Here is a 9844-nt window from a genome sequence, read left to right as displayed (position 1 = left end):
TTCAGGCTTCACCTTCATCTCTCTCTCCTGTTCTCTTTTTAATTGCAGCATTTTTTTTTAAAGGGTCATTTGTCATAAAAGTTTCCACAGTCTGGGTTTTGTTGATTGTTTTCCTGTGGTGTTTTTCACTGGATTCTGTTTCTCAGTATTTTCACTCATTTGGTATTTGGATCATGTAGGAAGAGGGCATTTAAATTTGTAAGAGGCAGCCAAACTGCTTTTCAAAGTAGTTGCACCATGTCACACACACTAGCCTTTGTACAGACTTTAGTTACTCCACATGGTTAGTCTTTTTTTATATGCACCATTATTGGATGTGTACTGGTTTCTCATTTTGACTTCAGTTTTCAATGCCGTTTATTACTGGTTTTGTTCATATTTTCACCTGCATACCACCCATTCATATATCTTCTGTTTTGGTAAGCTGTCTGTTCAAATGTTTTACCTATTTTTCTTGGCTTTTCTTATTGTTATTGAGTTGTAAAATGCTTTATATATTCTGAATACAAGCTCTTTGTCAGATATGTATGCTGTGAGATTCACCTCCTACTCTTGTGTCTTGCCTATCCGTTTACAGTAAATTTTAGCTACATCTAAGAACTGCCATTCATTCTACAGTTTCACCACTAGAAATTCCTTCCTGTTTTCTCAGATAATCTTGTTGTTGTTAAATATTTAATTTTCATAGTTTAATGATTTAATTAAAATTTTAACAGATAATACCTTTGGATGAAGGGTGAATTTTTCAAAATGGGATATGCAGAAATACATCTTTTTCCACACCTTTTCCATGGCAACCCAGTTCTCCTTTGCAGAGAAACCAATGCCATCTCTTTCTTTTTAATCTTTCCAGAGATCTTTCATGCCACTAAAGGGAAAGATAAGCTATTAAAAAACCCAAATTTTTAGTTTGTAAATACATGTTCTGCTATTTTCCATTATGTAGCACTTCATTGATTGTCTTTGGTTCCCATTTTCATTTTTCAGGTGAGATTACTAAAATGAGAAGGTCTACATTCCCTTAAATTTCAAGGTAACCCTAGGAATAGGTTTACCAAATTTAGCAACTAAAAGTACATGACACCAAGTTATATTTGAAAATTTATAAACAATGAAAAATATTTTAGTATAGTATGTCCCCAATGTTACATGAGAGTCACTTAAAGATAGACACTTATATTGCCTATCTGAAATTCAAATTTAATTGTATCCTGTATTTTATCTGGCAGCTCCATCTAGAGCTATAACCTATTAAGCTGTTATTGGTTACTCACCCCATTAAGTAACAGCACTGAATTGACAATAAAGAGACCTGAGTTTGAATTTTGACTTCAACAACAAAATACTCTCTCATTTTCACTGAAAGAGAAAAAAAATAACTGAAAATCTTACTAAGTCTGAATTTTTATTCCATTCCATTGCAAAGGCTTCTACTTAAACAATTCCACTGGTGGAGCATGGACTCAGGAAAGCCAGGAAGTAGTTTTTGGATTCAAATCATAAAATATCTTGATCAATTTATAAGAAATGATTTTCAAATGAATTCATTTCTGAGTCAACATTTATTGAAAATATCTATGTAATAAATAAAGGCCCTGGAAAAGGTTCCTACTGCAGTAAATGCCATAGGTAAAACACTAGCAATGGAGTCAGGAGAAAGTACTCCTTTGTGGGCTTTCCCAGGTCTCAAATCCTTTGCCACTGTTCTTTAATAGCCATTTTCTGAGTGAATACTGAAAATGAGATACGATTTTTAAAGGTCATGAACAAGAACAAAAGGAACACTGTCCAAACCGTGTATAAGCATTCCTTCCAACTTGGGAATACTACCTTTTAGAGTAGATCACATCCCCCCAAGTTTGCCAACAGTCATATCCAAGTAGATGGAATTGTAGGTTTTACTTCTTGAAAATCATGAGTGATCTTTTCATACACATTGTTTTGCACTGGAATGGCGATCGTGGCTCCAGGAGAGTAGGTGTCGCCTCTTCCCTAAGAAATAGAGAGCATCAAGGACGCTCCTTTACTTAATTTTCTTGCAGTAAAAGGGCCTCAGCATCCTGTGCCTGCCTTGCCTGCCCCAGCACGCATGCGCACACTCTCCTTGGGGGAGGGGCTCTCAGACAGGAGGATCTTCCCATAATGCCCTGGGCTCCCATCACCAGGGCAGGTCCCTAATGGTGACCTCAGGACTGGAGGTGTTTGGGGCAGTCCTCAGCCGGTGGTTCTGCCTTTCACCCCATTATTACTAAAAATTGAGGTAATGGATACATTTCGTAGTGATGGTCCTACCCTTTACTGTTGCCAAAGGTGTGATCCCTGCCTTCGGGGTAGTAACTTGTGCTGTGCTGGGACTGTTCCTGAATTGACAAATTTTACAGAATCAGCTCAACTTACTGATATTTTTCATGGCCTAGACCTAAATTGGGGGTGGGTGGGGTGGGAGGGATTTTAATAATGCAGATTAAACTTAAAAGTTTATTGTGTCAGCAGCTGATGCAAATTTTGAATAATATTCAAGAAAAAAAATTCTTCCATATTTGAAAACTGTTATTTGGGAATGATGCAGCTAATGTCATTAAAAATTGAGAGAATTTCTTACATAAACGTTCATGATTTCATTTCTGTATTACTTTTAACGTAAAAATATCAGTCAGCATTCATGTTCAAACTACACTCATTTGGCAAAATTTCAGCAACTTTGCTGAATTGAATTATAATTAGGCATTTATTTCTAATGTGATGTCAAATCATGAAGGAATGTGAAGCACAGGTTGGCTATAGATGGGTAAAAGCTATGTAACAATTGTCAGTATGAAATCATTGTATATTTATTATTATTTGTGCATTGTATACTACACATCCATTATATCATGAAAACTTGTTTGTGCTTATAATGTGTTATAAATCTAATCTATTTATATGTGTATACGTATATATACCTACTGTATTTCCTTTAGAGATAGCAGGCTAAAGTTAAACAGAGTTCAGACAGAAAGACCTGAGTGCAGTTGGGAGTGACATTTTGGGGAGCAACTGAGAGTGACATTTTGGGGAGCAACTGAGAGTGACATTTTGGAGAGGAGCTGCAGCTAAGAGAGGATAAAACTCCTTAAGAGCAACATTTTGGAGAACATCATTTTGAAACACAACCTGGGAGCAAGCAGATGTCAGCCATGTGCCTTCTGAGCTAACAGAGGTTTTCCGGACACCAATGGCCATCCTTCAGTGAAGGTACCCCATTGTTGATGCTTTACCTTGAACACTTTATGGCCTTAAGACTGTAACTTTGTAACCAAATAACCCCCTTTATAAAAGCCAATCCATTTCTGATGTTTTGCATAATGGCAGCATTAGTAAACTGGAACAGATTTTGTTACCAGAGAAGTGGGGTGTTGTTGCTGCTGAATTTGCAAATACCAAATATATTGTAATGGCTTTTTAACTGGATAAGGGGAAGATTCTGGAAGAACTGTGAGGAGCTTGATAGAAAAGGCCTAGACTGCTTTAAAGAGACTACTGGTTACAAAAAAATCAGAAATTGATGGCCTGGAAAACTATGAGCTTCCAGGGGGTGGAAACCCAGAAACTACAGTCCCACATGAAGATTTAACCAAACTGGAACCCGACCACCATTTCAATAAAAGCCAGGATTGGAGATGGAGTTATCCAGAAAGGATTTGTGGAAACTCCTATTGTCTGAAGACTTTGACCCCTGTAAACTGCATGCCAAGCCTATGAAATTTTTGCTACTTCTGTATAGAAGGAGCCACTGCCAGTCTAGACTGGAGGGTACAGACAAGGAACAAATTGAAGGAAAAATTTCTTCAAGGACAGAATCATGGCAATTCAGGTCTGGAGTCAAGAGGTCTCAGGCAGGGAGAATGGAGTGGCTCACATGCATGGAAAGGGTAAGTTTGCCCTGGAGATCTAGGGTGGGCCTTCCACCTTGATGCTCAGGAAGAGTGCTGCCACCTCAGGACCCAGAGGGGGTGGAGCACAGTCCCCGGGGATTGGGGAGAGCCTGGCCACCACCCCACTATTCAGAGAGGGGAGAGACTTTACCCAGGACAGGCAGAATCTGGGTGGCACCCCTATGTTTGAGGAGGGTGGGGCCCAAGAAGAAGGTGGTCCTCCCAATGTGTGGATATGTTGGAGAACTCACCCCAGTGTTTGGAGAGGAAAGAGCTACAGTGTAAGCCTTTGGAAAGTGTGGGACTCTCGCTCTCTCAAGCCTCAAGGATACATCATTCTCTAAATGACTCTCAGACTTTGAAATCTAATGATGTTTACACTGCTGGTTTTAGGAATTGTTTTGGTTCCTTAAGCTCTGTTTTCCTTACTGTTTCTCCTTATGGTAATGGAAATGTTTATCCTATGACTGTCCCTCCTTTGTGTACTGGAAGCAGATAAATTGTTCTAAGTTTCACAGGTCCAGAGCCCAAGAGGAATTTTGCTTTAGGACAGAGCATGCCTGTAACTGATTTTGATAGGATCTTGTACTTTCTGATTGTTACTGAAATGACTTCAGTTTTTATGATACTATAATTGGATGTTTGTATTTTGTATATGGACAGAACATGTTTTTCTGGGGTCCTGGGGGTGGAATGTACCAGTTTGTATATATTATGTCCCCCAGAAAACACCGTGTTCTTTGGTGCAGTCTTGTGGGGGCAGACATATTAGTGTTGATTAGATTGGAATTCTTTGATTGAGTGTTTCCATGGAGATGTGACTCAGTAAACTGGGAGTGAAATGTTTGATTGGATAATTTCCATGGAGGTGTTACCCTGCCCATTCAGGCTGGGTATTAATTGGATCACTGGAGCCATATGAAGGAGTTCAGACAGAAGGACCTGAGCATAGCTGTGAGTAACATTTTGGAGAGCAACTGAGAGTGACATTTTGAAGAGGAGCTGCAGTTAAGAGAGGACAAAATGCCCCAAGAGCAACATTTTGGAGAACGGTATTTTGAAACACAACCTTGGAGCAAGCAGATGTCAGCCATGTGCCTTCTGAGCTAACAGAAGTTTTCTGGATGCCAATGGCCATCCTTCAGTGAGGGTAACCCATTGTTGATGCTTTACCTTGAACACTTTATGGCCTTAAGACTGTAACTTTGTAACCAAATAACCCCCTTTATAAAAGCCGATCCATTTCTGGTGCAAATCAAAACAATAGACAATCCAGGACGTCTGAGAAGGGTTTGGTCACATTTCATGTGCAGGTGAGGAAGAGTGGGCATATTTACTTGAGATAACTGAAGTCCTGTTAGGAATCATTCGGTTTTATAACAAGAGCCTCCCTGTACACTTTATTTAAACACTGGGACACTGATGGCATTTTGGAAAGCTCTGCAAACACAGCTATTGGCATAGAAAACAGCCAATACCCAGGGGTAGTGACAATGGCATAATTGGCTCTGTGTGGTGAGGGAATAGACCCAAGTAAAATCTATCCATTAACAAAAACTTGGCAATTAAGATACACATATTTATGAACCTGGACAGGAATTGAAGACTAATGAGAGGATAATTTAAACAGAAAACTAATCACTATTTCCATAAATAAACTGAGGGTTCATCAGGTAAAATGCTTGTGGACTCTGGAGCCCAAAGAGTAAAACGGGAGAGATCCAGAGCCTGGGATCAGCTGTATCCCAGGAGACCAGGAGTTCCTGTTTATGTTCAGGGATTCCTTCTGAGGAATGGAGTGATTTTTATGAGTCAGGGCAAACCCACAGGATGTAGAATGGATTAAATGGCAAAACAGCTCTTCTGAAATTGTCTACAGTGTCAGCATAAGTGATCAAAGGCAGTTTACCAGCCTGTAACTAGCACAGCACAGATCTATGAGCTCAGTGATCATTACTGATGACTCTCATTTACAAGCCCTCACGTACTCCTCAAGAGTCTGATACAGTGGGACATGTAATGCATTTGGACCGGTACCCGCCATGTGGTACATGTGTGACAGGATGTCTGCTGTGTTGTCCTCATGAGAGTGGTTTGAGTGGCTCACTCAGATCCTGTCAGGAAAACAGAAACTTTCCTCAGCTCTCAGAAGTGCTTTCTTTTCATCACTGATTTCTAGTTTAATGCAACTGTGCAGTGACAACACTCTTTGGCATGTCAAACTGTTCAAAATACAATTGAAAAGAATATGTACTCTGCCACTTTTGTAGTGATAATCTGTATCTACTAATTAAGACAAGTTAATAATTGTACTGTCCAAGTCTTTTAAACTAATGTTGATTTTTGTCCATATTTTATATACTCACTGAATTGTTTTTATAACTACAACTATGATTTTGGATTTTAAAATCACCTTTTGTATCATGACATTATAAATTATGTATTTTAAAGCTATGTCAATGAGTGCATGCTTTGCTATTGAAACTACAGCCTTATCATAGTTCAAAATCACTTTTAATTTTGAGTCAAGCATCCTCTCTCAGGTCTAAAATGCATGAATAATTTCACCCAAGGAGCTTCAATGGTTGTCTTTTTTTATATCTTTCTTTTCTACCTTGTTTTAAATTCTATTTTCAAGTTAAATTTTTCCAACTAGTTTAAATATTACTTTTCAACAGCTTTTAGAAAGATTTTGTATTTTTTATTCACTATGATGATATTTGAGTTTTAATTGGATTCTTTAGTTTGTTTCCATTTAATATAAACACTTTTATATATTGGGTTTTTCTTTACTGTCAGGATTTTTGTCTGATATTTGCCCCATGTGTTCTTTGTCACATTTTTCTTCTATTGGATTGATAGCATATATCTTCATTTTCAGTTCTTCTCCTTCCATAGCTTTATAGTTATGCAGTCTTATCTTTTATGTTTTCAGTTACTACCCTTGATATTTCAGTATTACTCTTCAATGTATTATAGGGTACACTAACTTAATATTTTCATTAGTCACTTATTTATGCTTCCTGGTGCTTTCCCTTCTTTGCTGGGTCCAGTGCTTCTATTTGGGATGGTTTCCCTTTGTCCTGAATCAGCCCTGTTAACATTTCTTATTTTGTACTGTGGGACCAATGGCATTGGATTTTTCCTGCTATTGTTAGACTCAATAAACCTTTAGTTGTATACATATATCAATACCCCTGGTATAACCCTTATTGTAATTTTTATCATTGATGCATATGAATGCTCTTGAATTATATAAAAATAGATTCATGTATGTTATCTTTTGTAGCTTACTACTTTTGCTGATTATATGTCTATCACCTATACATTAGATCAGTATTTTTTGTTGTATGTGGGGTTATTTCATTTTGTTTTCATTGTTGGGAGTAACAATTCTATGAATTGTCTGCATTTTATTTATCCATTCTCCAAATAATGGTTGTTACTAAATTTTGTCTCTTAGGAAAAATAAGCATCTATTAAAAGTATTGTTTTACCGCAATGAATAATGACAAGGTGTTTTCCAAATTGGCTATACCCTTTTACATGCACATGAGCAATTTAAAGAATTCTGTCTTCTCCACATATGTCAAAACTTGAACTCAGTTTCAGAAAACATTAGCAAATATAGTGTGTGAAGTTATATTACAATGGTGGTAATATATATTTCCAAGATAAGTTCCAAGATGAGTATCTTCTCATATGTGTATTGAGCAATTAAGCATTCTCAATTGTGAGATTCCTCTTTGAAACATTTGTTCATTATATGTTGTGTTCCAGGAGTTGTTCAAATATTGTATACAAACTCATTCTCAGATATATCATTCTGAATGACTTCTCAACTAGTTTTTGTTTGTTTTTTAAATCTCTCTGGTTTTATTCAGTGAATTCAGGATTTGAATGATTTCCAGTTTTCATTTGTATTTGTTTTTCGGTTAGTGTCTTTAGAATTATGCTTAAGAAGTAATGCCTATGTTAATTCCAGAAGCTATTCTTCAATATAATTTTTTAAATGAACATTATCTCTTATTTATTAACTTTCACAATAGTTAAGATATTTACCTCTGGTCTATCTCCTATTAATGTTAGGAATTTTCAGAAATAAAGAGAAAGTTTTTATTTTTTGGAAGTCTCTATTTTTTTTTAACATTTATTGAAAAGACCACTAAATGAATGAAAATGAAAGCATCACGTATCAAATTTTGGGAATGTAACCAAATCAGTGCTGTTAGGTATATTTGTAGCACTAATTGCATCAATTCCAAAAGGAGGAAAACTTCGAAATCAATAACAGAAACTCACATCAGTATTCTACAAAAATAATTGCAAAGTAATTCAAAGGAAACTGAAGGAAAGAAATAGTAAAGATGAGATTAAAATCGATTGTATTGAAATCAGAAAAACCATAGGGAAAATCTATAATACAGATAATTGGTTCCTTGAAAACATCAAAATAATGGTGAACATTTGACTTACAAAAAATAAAAAGAAAGATAAGACATATATTACTAATATAAAAATGTAACACAGATAAAGCCACAGAGGCAAGAAACTGAAAGCAAGGAAACTGGAAGAGAAGGAAGAGAGCAGCAGACACCAGCATGTGCCTTGCCATGTGACAGAGGAGTCCAGGATCTCCAGCAGCCAATCTGCAGGGAGAGAACATTGTCTGATAATGCCTTGATGGCATTTCAAAAGGCTGCAAAAGGAACCATTTCTTGTTGGCAGAGGTGCTCTTGCAAATGTTTTAGACTTCTCTCAGTTTACTCATTATAGAAGGAAGCAAGTAAACCTGGTCCATGTTGAAACAGCAGAGTGTGTTGCAGAACATTTTAGTAGGGGGCCTCCTTCCAGAAAAACTCAGGTGCTCACTGCAAAACACATCCAAATTTGACATCCTTGTTATTGGAGGAGGAGCAACGGGATGTGTTTGTGCACTAGATGCTGTCACCAGAGGACTAAAAATAGCACTATAAACAGAGATGATTTCTCATCAGAGACCAGTAGCATAAGAACTAAATTGGTGTGAGATATCTTCTGCAGGCTCTCTTGAAGTTTGAAATTGAGCAGTACAGGACAGTAAAAGAAGCCCTTCATGAGCCTGCCAGTCTACTTGAAATTGCTTCCCATATATCAGCTCCTTTGCCTTTAGCACTTACACTGTACAAGGGGTGGCAGTTACATTACTACTGGATAGCAATCAAGCTACATGATCTGGTTGCTGGAAGTAATTGCCTGAAAAGCAGTTATGTCCTCAGCAAATCAAGAGCTCTTGAGCACTTCTCAATGCTCTAGAAGGACAAACTGGTAGGGGTGATCGTCTTCTACAAGGGACGACCCAACAATGCATGGATGTACCTCGCCATTGCTCTCACCACTGCCAGGTATGGGGCTGCCACAGCCAATTACATAGAGGCAGTGAGCTTGCTCAAGAGCTCAGACCCCCAAACAGGGAAAGAGCATGTGAGCAAGGCTGCTGCAAGGATGTGTTTGTTCACAGGGTAGGAATTTGGGATGAAAGCCACATGTGTCATCAGTGCCAAGGGATCCTTCACAGATTTGGTGCACAAAATGGATGACAAGAACACCTCTGATATCTGCCAGCCAAGAGCTGGTTTTCATAATGTGTTGCCTGGCTGTTACAGATAACTGTTTCCACCTGGTGGTTATAGCCAGAGAATGGTGGTATAAGAGATGGCATATATTTATTTTATTCTTCTAGTACAACTTTTTTAGTAATAAATGGTCTATCTTGATGTTCAAAATGAGGAGAAATTAGAAAAGAACTCCTCTGAGACATAAAACACAAACCAGGCTTGGGAATTTGTTAGTAATTCATGGGAATACTCATTTTTAGGGTTTAATGATTTAGGATCTGTCCATCTTTGTACTTTGTCCAGTGCAGTCACCTTCAGAGATTAAGCATTCAA

At 37.6% G+C, this 9844-nt stretch overlaps 1 pseudogene; it reads left to right on the top strand.

Moving 5' to 3' along the window:
* Positions 1–8597: 8597 nt before the first annotated feature.
* On the top strand, positions 8598–9563 carry LOC119524393 (annotated as a pseudogene).
* Positions 9564–9844: the final 281 nt, after the last annotated feature.

This window comes from Choloepus didactylus, assembly GCF_015220235.1.
Source record: "Choloepus didactylus isolate mChoDid1 chromosome 11 unlocalized genomic scaffold, mChoDid1.pri SUPER_11_unloc1, whole genome shotgun sequence".
In the NCBI taxonomy this organism is placed as follows: Eukaryota; Metazoa; Chordata; class Mammalia; order Pilosa; family Megalonychidae; genus Choloepus; species Choloepus didactylus.
Note: the sequence above shows the minus strand (reverse complement) of the source record. Positions and strands in the feature narration are given on the sequence as shown.